The sequence below is a fragment of the Hibiscus syriacus genome, unplaced genomic scaffold (genome assembly GCF_006381635.1).
Source record: "Hibiscus syriacus cultivar Baekdansim isolate YM2019G1 unplaced genomic scaffold, ASM638163v2 tig00112536_pilon, whole genome shotgun sequence".
NCBI classification, from domain to species: domain Eukaryota; kingdom Viridiplantae; phylum Streptophyta; class Magnoliopsida; order Malvales; family Malvaceae; genus Hibiscus; species Hibiscus syriacus.
In genome coordinates this window covers 333262-348461 of record NW_024063361.1, presented here as the reverse complement: position 1 = coordinate 348461, position 15200 = coordinate 333262, and the positions used below count along the sequence as shown (strand labels likewise).

The 15200-nt window shown below is 33.8% G+C and overlaps 2 pseudogenes; one reads left to right on the top strand and one right to left on the bottom strand.

Annotated features, from left to right (window-relative positions):
• Window positions 1-1140: 1140 nt before the first annotated feature.
• On the top strand, window positions 1141-3627 carry LOC120181831 (annotated as a pseudogene).
• A 2888-nt stretch (window positions 3628-6515) lies between these two features.
• LOC120181846 lies at window positions 6516-13025 on the bottom strand (annotated as a pseudogene).
• Between the last annotated feature and the right edge of the window lie 2175 nt (window positions 13026-15200).

The window sequence follows — 15200 nt, the reverse complement described above, 5'->3', positions numbered from 1 at the left end:
TTAAATATTAATTTACTGATTAATATATGATAAAATTTGTTCCAAGTATCTTTTGAGTTGTATAGTTGTTTGAGATTCTAGGATCGGATTTTATCATATCTTAGTCAGTCATTAACATCCAGTTCATACGCCGATAATTTTTTTAGTGGAAAATTGCGATTTTATAATATATGAATAATTGAGTGACTATTTTATAACTTTTAATAGTTAGAAGATTCAACAAAGTAATGTCCTATAATCGGGAGATCATTTTACAACTTTTAATGATTAAATAACTAAACAAAATAATACATTATAATTGAAGGATCATTTGTATACTTTACCTATATTTATTTAATCGTAAACTATATGATTGAAATGTAAATAAACATTTTGACTTTTAAAAATAATATTTTTTTTAAAAATGATTAGGGATTTTATTTTTATTTTCCTAAAAATAATTTCTTTTTTTAAAAAATTAAATTTCTTTTTCAAAAAAAATTGTAAACATAACATGTGCTACTTAATGGAGATTTTTAACGATGATCACGGTCTAGACACTGACACCTAAAAGTATAACGAAAAAAAATTTAAGCACATACTTTTAGTAAAAAATTTATTAGACACTAAAATATTTTTCGATACATAGTTTGAGCACTTATTTTTATATTAATCATTTTAAATATAACGATTATATTTCAGTATTAATCTTTCATCCTCTTCTATATTTAAAGATTTTCTTCTTGAACAATTGTTAAAGGAAAATTTACGTTCTGTTTGAAAATAAAGTTTATTTAGGGATTGAATTTTTTTATTGAAATTAAAAGTCAATCAACTCTTGTTAAGTAAATCAATCTATTATGTCATATTAGCATTCTGTTTTCAAAATAATAACTGTTAACAATTTATTATAAAATGATAATGCTAGTGATTATCTTATTATTTTCAAAGCTTTAATTATTAAAAAGTAAATATACTCATACTTAATTAATCATTATGTAATTAATCCTTTATTTTTTATATATTTTTATAAAATATTTAATCTGTCATCAAATTATGTATATAGTGAGATAAAACAATTAAAAAAAAAGATCGAGTCAATTTGGTCCATGGGGCATTGTGAGATAAACCTCCACACCGAAGGCTAAAAAAATATATCTAAACGAGAAGAGCAGCACCAAAAAAGATAGAAACGACATGGCCCACGGTGGCTACGGTAAGCGGCGCGTGGCGGAAGGGAATCGCGTCGGTCGGCGATCAAAGGGACCTTGCGTAGACAAGAAACCTAAGCCAAAAGCTGTTTCTCTCAAGAACCAGATACGCTCCATTGAACGTATGCTGCGAAAGGTATTCTTCATTCTCTCCTTCTGATAAAAAAAAGTTCAATTTACGGTTTTAATTGGTGTTATAAATTCTCTGAATTGCCAATTTTTTCTTGAGGGACAGAAAGATTAAGTTTTTTGGTAAAAACAAGAGAATTGCTACTATCTGTTCTTTTCTTACATTATCATATAGTATTTAATTAAGTACTTCTAGGGAATGAATCATTTATATGCAAACACCTTAATTGTCATTGAAGAGAGAAGAAAGATAGAAAGGAGGATTAGACGATTGGAGAAGCTGCAACGAACTTCTTCCGGTCAGGCGCAAGACACGGAGATTGCTGACCAGCTATCTAAACTGAAAGAGGATCTTGAATATGTTAGGGTAAGCTTTGTAACAGCTTTGGTTCTTTGTAAGTTTACAGTCTTTTGATGAAAAATTAGTTTTTTTCTTTCATGTTAATGATTGGGCAATGCTATTTAGCTGAACATTTGAACTTGAATTCAACTTGATTTTCCTAAACCGTGCAAAGCTGAAGTTCTTTTTTCATTATTATTTGCGAATCCAGTTTTTCCCCAAGACCGAGAAATACGTATCTTTATTTGTGGGATGCGATGATTCAGAAGTAGTTGATAGGAGAAATAGATTGCGGACGCAGATAAAAGCCAACTTAATTGCTGCTGCTGCCAGTGGGAAAGATATGGAAGGTGCATTATTTTTTCTTCACTGTAGCTAGCAATATAATCTATATGAAGCAACTTATTTAGTTTGATTTCATGGTTTAGTGTAATTAGAATAAAGGTCTCATTGTGAATTTCACTGGAACTCGCTTTATTGATGTAACATGTTTTCTCTTGTTACTTTAGTTTCTATTTCTCATTAACTTACATTTTTATGTTCAAACAATGATATCTTCTGGTTGGACTGCTGCTGCTGCCAGTGGGAAAGATATGGAAGGTGCATTATTTTTTTCTTCACTGTAGCTAGCAATATAATCTATATGAAGCAACTTATTTAGTTTGATTTCATGGTTTAGTGTAATTAGAATAAAGGTCTCATTGTGAATTTCACTGGAACTCGCTTTATTGATGTAACATGTTTTCTCTTGTTACTTTAGTTTCTATTTCTCATTAACTTACATTTTTATGTTCAAAACAATGATATCTTCTGGTTGGACTTTGAATAACAGAGACGGGGAGTGAGGATGATGGTCTGTTGGATTTGAGTGATGATGATTTCTTCTTAAATGGATCTTCAAGTGATGAAGTTGACGCAGATGATGAATGGACAGATAAAAGTACCAGGTACAAATTATATCCGAGCTAAACTGCCCAGTTGAACTTTGCTCTTATAGTGATTGGAATTGTTATCTATATATAACCGATGAAATGTTCTTCTCCAACTTTGATTTCATTAGTCAACATTTAGAACCAGGATAAGTTAGTGATGCAAATGGACTGATGCTGCCATTAAGAACTTTTCACATGAACACGGAATTGTTATCTCTATTGGTTCTGTTGTTGGCAGATGTTATTATTTGGATTTAACTTTGTCCTTTTACGGCAAGGTTGTTTTAGTTGAAGAAGCCACAGATCTTTATCCTACTCCTTCAGCTATGATGAAAGTGCGGTCAAACATCTAGGCATTTTATATGCAGGGAACAGGCTTCTAGCGCTTCTGGAAAAGCAGCATCTGGCATGTCTAGTGATGAAAGGAACCAGGTTCAGTATAGAATTATATAGTTTTATTTTCCGAAAATAATTAATTTTAACTGTTTTGACATTTTCACCATTTTGTTGTTGCTTCAACTTGTAACAGAGAGGTTTCTGCCAGAGCTTTAATGCCACCTCCAAGGCCGTCATCTAATTCCTTTTCAAAATCAAGGTTTGGATTTTCATCCATGCAAAGAGCTGAAATGTCCGCATCTAGCAACACATCAAGAGCAGAAGTGGTTCTTCCTTCAAGGCAGGGGGGTCCTCGAATTCGAAGACAGGAAACAGTAGTAATTTAAGTTCCAGTTCCGATGCCCGTAAACCACGTAGAAAGAGGAGACCGAAAAAGAGAAGGCAGCAGGTTTGTTGACTGCACCTAAACTCGAATTTTACACTTCGTCCATGATAACCAAAAGTCTCTCTTCTTATGTTGTGTTCTCAGGGATGAATTAAACTCGGCTCTGGTATCCATGATAACCAATTGGTGTTGTGCACAGATCTATCATGAGATCCCGAGTAATTTTTGTAGTATTATGTTATTGCCGCTGGTTCAAGAATAGTTCGGTTTCACTGAAATTTAATTATTATATTTTTTTTATGGATTTAATTGTAAGTTGTTGATGCTTGAAATGCTTCGATTGGATGGGGTCAAAGGACGAGTACTTAGACAATTTTTTAAACTGTTTTTATTCTACTATATTGGAAAAATCAAAATTAGATTATGTTAAGGGCGTCTTCCATTGGTAATGTTGGTGTAAAAGAGTGAAGGGAAAGGTTTAAAGTCTCGGTATGATTCTTACCTTGGGCTGTTCTGCTGTTGCATTCTACCCAACCTCTGAGCCGTTTGGCTTAATCAGGAGTAAGCAACTGTGTAACATTGATTTTCTTAACAAGTTCAAGGACTTCATTGGTTTTTTATGTAATATTTACACAAAAAATTTAGAAATTTAAATTATTAAAAATTACTAAAAATAACAATATTTTTAAAAGTTTCAAAAATTAAGTAAAAAATTTTAATTTTTTTTTAAAAAATAGAAGCTATAAAATGATAGATTGTAATTCATTAAAAATTAAGATTTACATATATATATATATATATATATTTATTAAGACTATTATAAAGTAGTATCTGTTTCAAATACTTTCAATTATTTGACAATGAACGTTCAATTGTCCTGTTACAATCGTTGATGCCCGAACCTGTGATATCTAGAAACAACAATTATGCTTTTAAACATGGAAGTAAGTTACTTTGTGCAAAATTTAAAAATATTAAAAATTTGGTTATTTTCATTAGAAAAGTCTTCATTTCTTTTTTTAGTGGAATTGACTTGTATTAGAGTAGTAATGACTTTTTTTTTAATTTATTAAGTCTCAGTTTTAAAAATTTATTTATCGAAACTCGATTTTATCTATCCATTTCTACTAACTCGAATTTTAAGACGTTAAATATATACAAATTCATACATTGTACACACTTAATTTAAATAAAAAATCAAAGTATATATATATATATATGACTATGTACCGTATCTTCTTCTGCGTTTCACATAATATAATGAACTTGTACTAAGAGCATTTAAAAAAAATCTATAAATCTCTATGTTTTGATTAGGGGTCGTACACACAAATTTTATTTTTTTAAATATTTTAATATGATTATTAGGTCATATTTTTGTTTAATTCGAAATTAGTATATGTTTCACTATACTTATGAATTTTATTTTTAAATATTCTAATATGATTATTAGATAGTATCTGTGTTTGATTTCAAATCTGAAAAAAAAACTCATATACACTTACAAATAAAATTGTTCGAACTCAAATCATCAAAAGAATAACATTCATTTTATTACTGACGTCACTCCTTGTCTTGGTCAATCATATATTCTTAAATAAAAGACATGCAAAACAAAATCAATAATATCGTGTTATAAAACTAAATTTTGGTGAATCATATTTATGCTTCATTAATTGTATTTTGTGATTATACGAAAGTGCATTTAATCCCATGTCCTTAATTATAATAATATTCTTTTTTATCTGGTGTAACTTGATATGCCACCTTAGGGTGGATAATAATAGCACATGATTTTATCAAAAAAGGTTTAGTTCTATTAGTTTTTAGAGTTTATTTATTAAAGTTTTGCATTTAATCCCATGTCCTTAATTATAATAATATTCTTTTTTATCTGGTGTAACTTGATATGCCACCTTAGGGTGGATAATAATAGCACATGATTTTATCAAAAAAGGTTTAGTTCTATTAGTTTTTAGAGTTTATTTATTAAAGTTTATCATATAATAAATTCAAAATTAATTTGATTTCGATCATTATTGTTTTTCTTTTTTAATTCGGTTTTATTCAAAACAAATAGATTTTAAAGGAAAAACCGCAAGCGAACCGAATTATAAAATTAGATAGAGAAATCGAATTAAAAACGAACTACAAAATAAAAATCCGAACCGAAATGACTATTGTATGGTTTGAACCAGTTTTTTCTTTTTAAATTTCTTTACTCAGCAGTCAGCCCTACTAATAAAAACAAATATTTTAGTACAAGGCTGAATGTCTCGTTAATCACTACGATTAGAAAGTGAAAACCGACAACGTCTGAGAACTGAAGCCCCTTCGATAACAAACATATTAATTAATACAAGAGACCAAATTAAACATATGCTCATGAGACGGTGGGGCGTCTAGGTACACTTAAGAGACCAAATTCAAGAAGAAAGCAACTATCACAAGATTTGCGCCTTCATTCCAACAAAATCTCACTACCATGCCTTCTAAATATACGTCTTTTTCCTTGCATATAAAATCCTAAAAATTTCACCACCAGCAGCTACATCTGTCTGTCTGTCTGTTTTTCCTTACAAATCAGAGGTGCAGCCCGGCCTTTTAAGAGCTTGCGATATCTTCATGTAAGAAAGCAGCGACACAAGCTGGAGGCGTGGCAAAGATGGTAGGTTCGAATCAATCGAAAGTTGGCTAAAACATCGGCCACCCTTTTCCCATCACGAACATGTTGAACACTGTCCATGCTCCTCCTTTTGTTTTGAGGTATGAACACCTCATTCGTTCCATTTCTTTCTTTTTTTCCACAAACGCTTTTTGATCAACTGTAGGATAATTGGAAAGAAACAGACGGGATAGCTTTCTTCTTTCAGTGAAGAGACGGTAAACGGCTGAGATATAAAAAAGGTCAACCAACAAAACCCAAGTTTAATAGCTCAGTTCTTGTGATCCACCCTCAATGGCCTTCACCAAACATATAAATTTCAGGATTCAATGACTAGCTCTCTGTTATTTCACGAATTGGTTGTTCCCTCTACAATGTTTTAATTGATGCACAGTTTCATGTCTAGGAAAAAAAAAGGTAATCTATCTATTTAAATTCAAAACATTAATAAATTACAAGTTATAAACGATATTTCATTCTGCTGGATATTTGCTTAATAGTGTGCTGGAACATAAAAAAGGAAAGCATATCAATCACATTCACAAAGGCCTCGTTTTGAAAAATACGAATACAACTCAAGGAGTACTTGTACATTGATTTATTTGATTACTAGCTACGGATAGGGCAACCAAAATTAACTACCTACAACAAATTACTAGCCCTGGATATGTCTCTAATAGCTAGCAAGTACACTCAAGCGTAGTTATTATAACTACACTTGTGAGGGTGGTAATTAATTCCTAGTGAATAACATCTGATTCCCAATGAAACAATTAACGAAAATGACGTATTCATGCAAACAATAAGAGGAAATAATTATTAAAAAAAATTCACCAACCTACATATTATTAACTCGAATTCCTGAATTCATTTGAGTGTTTGAGCAACATATCATGAAGGTCCTCGGCTGTTGGGCGATCAACAGGATTTTCTTCTGTACATTGTCGGAATATATCAATAAGAAATCTAATTGTCTCAGTTTCGGCCACCGTCCCATTGGGTCATTGCAGTTTCAGTCGATGATTCCAATGCCTCCAGCTCCTCGGGTAGTCTTGGACGTTTCCCCATCTGCAAATATAGATCAGAAGAAACAACCTGCTTAGCTTAGATCAAAGGCACTCAAAAGAAGACGTGATCAGTTCGTAATTATTGATTGCCGAAACCTGAATAAGGTCATGAATGTGCTGCTCCGATACCCCAGAATAAGGAAGTTGGAGAGTCAACAATTCATAAAGCAGGCATCCAAATGACCAAATGTCCACTTCCTGCAACCAGTTTGTAATATACTTCACATCCATATAAGCAAAACAGTGTGTAACACAGAACCAAGCAACATATCAATTCCAGCCGATATCCAAATGCTAGTCCTAAAAATTCTACCCCCTTAACCTCTCTCCTTCCTCTCCTTTCTCTTCTCTACATACATACAAACATTATCATGCAAATTATATTCTCTATCATCAAAACAATTTTCATGTTACTCGAATAATTTTTTCCACCAAATCAAGGAACTACAGATCATCAATCCAAAAATCAATGCTGAAATGGTAGAGATAAACTTACCAGTCCATAAGGATTTCGCTTATGCATTGCACGTAAAACCTCAGGAGCCATCCATCGAGGTGTTCCAACACACACATCTGGAGGAGGTATCCCTAAATGAGCAATACAACATGCATGCAGGAAAGACCTAAGAGGTACTGCATTATCAAAATCACAGAGCTTCACGATCGGGCTCCCATCAACTCTCTTCCCGTCCAAATCAATCAAAATGTTTTCACTTTTTATATCACGATGAATAATGTGCTTTGAGTGCAACTCTGCCAGTGCAGATGCAACATCACATGCAATACACAATGCAAAATCCACAGGGACATGTTTCTCACCAGCTTTAGCTAGTTTCTCAATATGAGCCTGCTCATAAGCAACAGGATAATCAGGCTCGAACGCAAATCAAGTAACCATAAGGTAGCATGAAGAACAAATCATGTAACCATGAGGAAGCATTATTAAAATACAAGTACCTTCAAAGATCCTCCTTCTATGTACTCCATCAAAACTGCAGACTGCAGGATTCGACGTTCTGGTTCTCCATCCCCGACAGAAATCCACTTTGAAGATATCTGATGTCCGTACATTTCTACAATGCATGTGTGTTTCACAGCACCCAGTATTCTTACTTCCCCCAGGCATCTATACTCGAACTTTTTAACCTCGTCGAATGAAGCGCCATTTATTTCTAGAGTACGCACCTGCAAATCCATATTAAATAAAAATTAATAGCTAAAAAGGAACTAGCAGTTAATTGAAAAGGCATGAGAAAGTCATGACAAAAATCTGCATCAAAAAAATCACTAACTCACATATCTAAAAACGCAAAAAAAAAACAATCTAAAATTCATCAAATCCCTATAGCCAGCATTACAATCTAAACCTGACAAGGATAACAAACCTTTGCTGCAGCATTCATTGATCCAAATTTGCATCGAATGAGAGAACTGGAAGCCACTCTTTCAATTTCGTCGCTTGTGGTCATAGAAGGGAAAGAACTCAACACAGGAAGGCTTTCAGATGCAAGAGATTCTTTTGTTCGACTAAGTGGAATGTATCTATAACAGAAAGCATATAACTATTAGAACAATGAAAAAATAAAACCCCCTTTTCACGGCATCACATCTAATCTAAATCATGGATCCATTTATCTCTACAAGACAAAAGGAACAAATAATTCAAAAGAAATGTTATATTGCTAATAATTACAAAATGTTTAACACATTACAAGCTCTCTTTCCAAATTCCATATCTGCAATGGTACAATGAGAGCAATCTTTGAATGACACTAATTTTTTTTTTGATAAGAATAGAAGGCCTCGTTAAAACCCCCCTTCATGATTAATGACACCAATTGGTTATATTACAAAATATGCTAGAAGCAGAAGAGAAGCTCCAAAAACACTTTACGAACACAGACATCTTAAAACATTTACATCAAGAAATTCACCTGCAAAAGTATTCAGGATCCATCTCTTCGCGTATGTCGTGAGGATGACAAGCATCAACCACCATGCGAACCCATGAATCACCCCTCCTAAGGGGAATGACATTCCAGGCATGAGGCATAAAATCTAAGTAGCCCCTGATAAGCTCACAAGGAACTGGCGGTTCCATTCGATCACATAAATACTGCAGCAATTGAAATTATACCATGCCTTAATAAAAAGATGACAATGACCTAAATTAATAATACCAAGAAAAAATGAAAAGAGAATGGGGAAAAAGACACCTTCATTAGCAGTGCTCTATGCCTACACACACCAAATTGAAGAGTACCAATAGGAACAACAATGGAATTACGCCTTGACTTTATTGAATGTAAAGATCTCTCACAGAGATCAGAGAGAACAATATCTTCTACGGTACCCAAGGCTTTGTTAGATGCACTAGAATTGTCCCCGTTTCCGGTTGAACAGGTGCAAATGAAAGGCTTCTTATAGTTAGAACCAGATACTGCTTTCCGAGTTCTTTCTACAATACCGCTTCTATCACTCCCTCCAAAATGATCCGATACAAAAAGAGCAAGCAATGATGCTATCTGAAAGTTATCCACAGCAAGCCGCTCCTTATCTTTAGATAAACCATTCAAGTGCTTCAAATGAAATACCATAGCTTGAGCAGAAAGAGCAATTGCATCCAACTCTTCATCTCTTTCCCTAAAGAAAACAATATAAACATTACACTAGAAGATCAGAAATATAATTTGCAAATCCCAAAAGCAGAATCTAGTTCGTTTGATTTACAAAGTAACTTAAGTCCTACCAACAAATGTAAAATTACCTGTCCACAATAATTACTTCACGTGAATCGAGATTAAAGATCTGCTCATAGCTAGTCAAGGGCATGAAGGGACGATCACGCCCAACATCATAAAACCCATCTGTTAGGTAGTCTTGAGTTCCACAGAATGAAGTGGCACTGTACTTTTGTGATATATTGGAGCAATAATCTGTTGGTTTCCGAGACTTGCATGGTTTTGGATTATTAAGATCCCTCTCAGAATGCCTTTTTGACTTGAAATTAGACTTGGATGTTTCAGAGGATGAACCTTCATCCTGTTCAATAGCTCCCCCTCTTAGCAGGGCCAAAGATGCATCAGGCTGAGAAGATTCATCTTCACACCTCAATTCATGACCAACTGAGGAACTGCTTTTTACATTGATTCCCTTACTGTAAGTACGTGTGTCAACCTCATGTCTAACACTACTTACTTTGTCATCCTTGGCTTCTGAGAGAGGAAATGGTTTATCATCATCTTTACCTATAAGTTCAGATCCACCTTCCACGCCAGTGTCAGAGGCCAGGACATCATTATCACCGGGAGCTTCTCCACCTGCCTTCAATGTAAACACCTCAGCATGTCCTTCACCTTTCCACTTCCTGCTATTATTTAGACGTTCTTGTCGAGCTCTTTGTTGCAGATAATGTCTCCTCTTCCATCGTTTACTTGATCTCCGAGATGAAAAACATCTACTATTTACCAATGGCACGGTTAAGATGCCTGATGAGGTCATATGAGAGCCTATTTCAAAATTGAATAGATAATTTAACTTCACTATTAGGTAAAGATAAATGCAAGAGAGTGGGAAATAATATCATAAGAGAGGAGATAAGAGAAATATCATGTATCATAAACTTAAAATAAACACCTTACCGTTATAAGAAACACTTCCATCAGTATCCTGAGCAGAAGCTTCATAAACATCCATTTCAACTGAAGAACTAGTGAACTCATCACTAGATGAGCCTCTGCCATTTCCATCCAAATTGCAGCATACCCAAGACGGTATTTGAAAGCAGCTTACAATTTTATTGTACTGGAAAATGGTGTAGATGCATGAAAAAAGGGAACAAGATTAGATTCAAAAACTACAGATTGCCATGAAAGCCATCTGCTTCAAGAAACCCAAAAAAGAAACAGGAATTGATACTTATTGCATACTTTATGCAACACAGATACGAAGTAAAATAGCACAAGTTGGAAACAAGCATATAAAATGGCACATCATTAGGACTCAGGATAACAGGAAAAAAGGAAAATACTAATGACAACTAACTTTAAGTGCAATGAAAACAAAGCACAAAAAATAAATATGAAGTGACATACAAAATACAAACTAAATAATATATAATCCAATTCGAAGCAGTAATGTCTATATCAGTTTAGAGCCAATGCATTTTGCTGCTAAAGTAGAATAGAAATAGCATGCCAGTACACCTGGAAATAAAATTTTAGTTGAAATGAAATTAACTGCATCCTACAGAATCATATGGGCAGGACTTCAAGCTAGGACTACCTAAACTGATCAGGACAAGCAAGTAACGGGTGATGGAAAATTTGAGTAAAATTGCTAATTTGAATCCATTAGAAGAGATTCCAGGATAGGGATCCATCTAGGTCTTCGTTTATATAAGCACCTGAAGATTCAAAGTCTGAAGGTTATGCATTAAGCTAAGATCAAGAGAACCCAATGAAGTCAACCTATTATTTGACAACTCCAAGTTCTTCAATCTTTGCAATGAAGACAAGGCCGAAGGTACTTCCACCAATTTATTATGTGCAACTTTCAACCATCCAAATACATTATCAAAAACCTGAAAGTGTTCATAATAGTAGTAAGTACTATTATTGACAGTCGTGTAGCATAATCTTAAATAACAATTCCCACTACTTAAATCTTCATTATTCCATATGCAAATTTGAGGTTTTGTAGCATTAGAAGCACAAGATTTTCTAATCAGATTTTCATACTTTAAATCTGGAAAAATATCAACTAGTGGAACAAAGAAACCAAAAAAATCCTCCACTACCATAACATTGCATAAGAATTGCTGAAAATGGAACCTAAAACGTTAATATAAATTAAAAATAAAATAGCCATAGAGTTGATAAAACACATACCTAATAGAAAAATAACAAACGGAAAGCTTGGTTAAGCACTTAAGCCCAGAAATCTCACTCAAAAAAGTCAAAACCGAAGATCGAGGTGGAACCATACTAAGTTCCAGCTCTTTAAAAATCCTCCACTACCATAACATTGCATAAGAATTGCTGAAATGGAACCTAAAACGTTAATATAAATTAAAAATAAATAGCCATAGAGTTGATAAAACACATACCTAATAGAAAAATAACAAACGGAAAGCTTGGTTAAGCACTTAAGCCCAGAAATCTCACTCAAAAAAGTCAAAACCGAAGATCGAGGTGGAACCATACTAAGTTCCAGCTCTTTCAACCCTTTCAACTTGCTTAAAGACATTCCATTGAACCCCGGCGACGATATCTTCACCTGTAAGCACTCTAGCCCTACCAAACCCCCCACTTCGGCAGGAAACAAATTAATTTGGTTCCCAAAGAACTTCAAATTTCTTAACCGACTGAATGCCCCAACCGATTTCGGAATCAAATTGAACACGTTCTTGTACAAATAAAGCCCGTCCACGGAATCCTTCGAATCCCCCAATAGAGAAAACTCCACGCTTTTTCCGGAAACATCGAGAACTGTGACTTCTTCCGTACAACTATTACTGCGGACGTTGCTGGTGGTGTCGTCGTTAGCTTTTCTGCCTTCGATGGCGGCGGTTTCGGCCGTGCTATTAGAGTCATTTCCGTCGTCGTTTTCGTCTTCCTGTTGTTTGGAGTCTCGGTCGGGAATCTCCGGGAGGGTCTCAATGATGTCGGTGGAATCATGTAGCCGCATTGGGGTTGGGGGCAAATTTGTAATTTTGGAGACGGGAAATTGAAAAGGATGAGAAGAAAAGAGGGGCTCGAGAGGGGAGATAGGGCTATGGATAGGGGTTTGAAGAAGAGATCTGTTTGGAAGGAGGGAAAAGCGTGGGAAAATGGGAGAGAAAGTTGAACGGAAATTGGCGAGAAAGGGAGCGGAGAGGGAAAATATCGGTAGGAACCGCTCCCCTGGCTTTTTTAGTAGAAACGAAATAGAAACCCTAGAATCTAGAGGAACCGTACTACTATAGTTCAATTTTTCTTTTTCGTTTTCACTCTACGATAAAACCTTTAGGGTAAATTACAAAAATTATCATTCAACTTTTCTTTCACTCTTATTTTAATCACTTAAGTTTTATATTATTTGATTTAATAACTGAATTTATACATTTGAAATTTTTAGTGATCACTTCACCATTAACTTTGTAAATTATTTATGACATGGCCTAGTATTATTATCGATCTTGGCTTCAAGTCTTTAATGGTGTTTCTACCTAAAAATCACCTAAAGAATCAATAATTACCTGTCAGATACCCATTGATTAAATTTTACTGATCTAACACCCATTTGCTGACATGGATAGAAGGAGCGGATCATCAATCGCGTCTTCCCTGAGTTTTCTTTCAAGCAGACGCCACGTGGGTAAAGCGCGGATCACCATCTGCGCCTTCCATGGGTTCTCGTCCACACGGCAAAAGCGTGATTCACCATTCGCGCCTTATGTTTTTTCACCTTGAATTATTGTGTACTCCATTATTACCAGAGGTTCGGCGATCCACCCATCTCCTCCCCTATAAATACCCATGAATGCAAACATCAAACCACACCAAAATTACTTTCACATTCTTCATTCTATCAATTCATTTTATCAAGCTAAGTAGATTTTGTTATAGTTCTTAAAAAGTAAAATTATTTTTTATTACATTATATTTATTTTAAATTTAATTATTTGACCAAATTTTTTTATACTAACTATTTTGTATTATTTTTTGCGGTTGTAAAATGGAATACGTGATCAAATCTCGAGATATTTTTGTCGATACAGTAACAATATTAAATTGTATTATTTAATTTGTTTTTTAAAAAAATTAACATTATTTTTATTTTAATTCGTATATTATTTATTTAATTAGGCGTATTTCAGCTATTGTTTTTGCAGATATAAGACTCTCAATCTTTCAAACTTTCAAACTCTCAAAATGAGGCATATTTCAGCTATTGTTTACTATGATTGAGAAATTCGGGAATATGAAATCGGCGTTATCTTCGCATCAAATCATTTTGTTAGAATATCCTTAAAAAGAAACATCACTCTTGAGGAGTTTATCACTAAAATTTCAATGAAAGTTCATGTTGGAGTACTAGAAGATTGTTCTCATTTCAGCACATATTTCCAACTGTGATATTTTTGTTAACTTATACAACGTTCAAACTCTCCAATGATGACGATGTTGCAATAATGGTTGATTCTCATAATCAAAATTCAGATGTTGATACACAAATCTATGCCACATTTGTTTAAGTGTATGCAGTTCGTGATATGTCATTATGCTCTCAATATGGGATGGCTCAACAAGTTGATCAAATTGACGGCCCAACTCAAGACTATAACCATTTTGTAGATCTGTATACTGTCTTTCAGAAGTATTTAAGGGATATGAATTTGAGCTCCCCCATATGTAATGAGAAATACCCATATGAGGTTCAGAATTAGCTTCGCATTGTACCAGATCCGTCCTTATTAAGGGAGGCATGTCATCCAAAATCCACTCGAATTCATTGTGATATGGATATTTGAGAGACGTCAAAAGAAAACAAAAGATGTAGGCATTGTAGAAACCTATGTCACAATAGGAAAAAATGTTCATCTATTTTATCATCACGTAACAGTTGATGTTGTGACGATGAAATTGTTATTTATGAAATCTCAGTTTATGTTATATCATTTTCATTTATTTTAATCTCAGTTTCTAAAATCTCAGTTTGTGTTATTTCATTTAGTTTGTAAAAACATTACAAACTAAATAATGAAAACAATTAAATACAAATGTTAAATACAAACAATACAATTCAAACAATTAAATAATAAAAACATTAACAAACAAAATAAATAAAAAGTTCAGAATTAAATAAAAATATTACATTTGCTAATAAATAAAGAAAATTAAATAAAAACATTACAAACTAAACAAGTCTATCGATGTTTGCGTCTTGAATGTGTTCCACAGGGCGGTGGTTGTCTATTTCGATGAGGGTTTCTTTGTATAAGTTGTTCTTCCTTCTCACTCTCATCGTCATCATCATCAGCAGTAGCAACTATATTTTGCTGATGAGGGACATATGATGATGTAGCACCTCCATATAATAAGGACCCTGGATGTGTATGACTAACCATCCGATCGCTTATAGAAAACTGGGAAAACATCGACATCGATGACTGC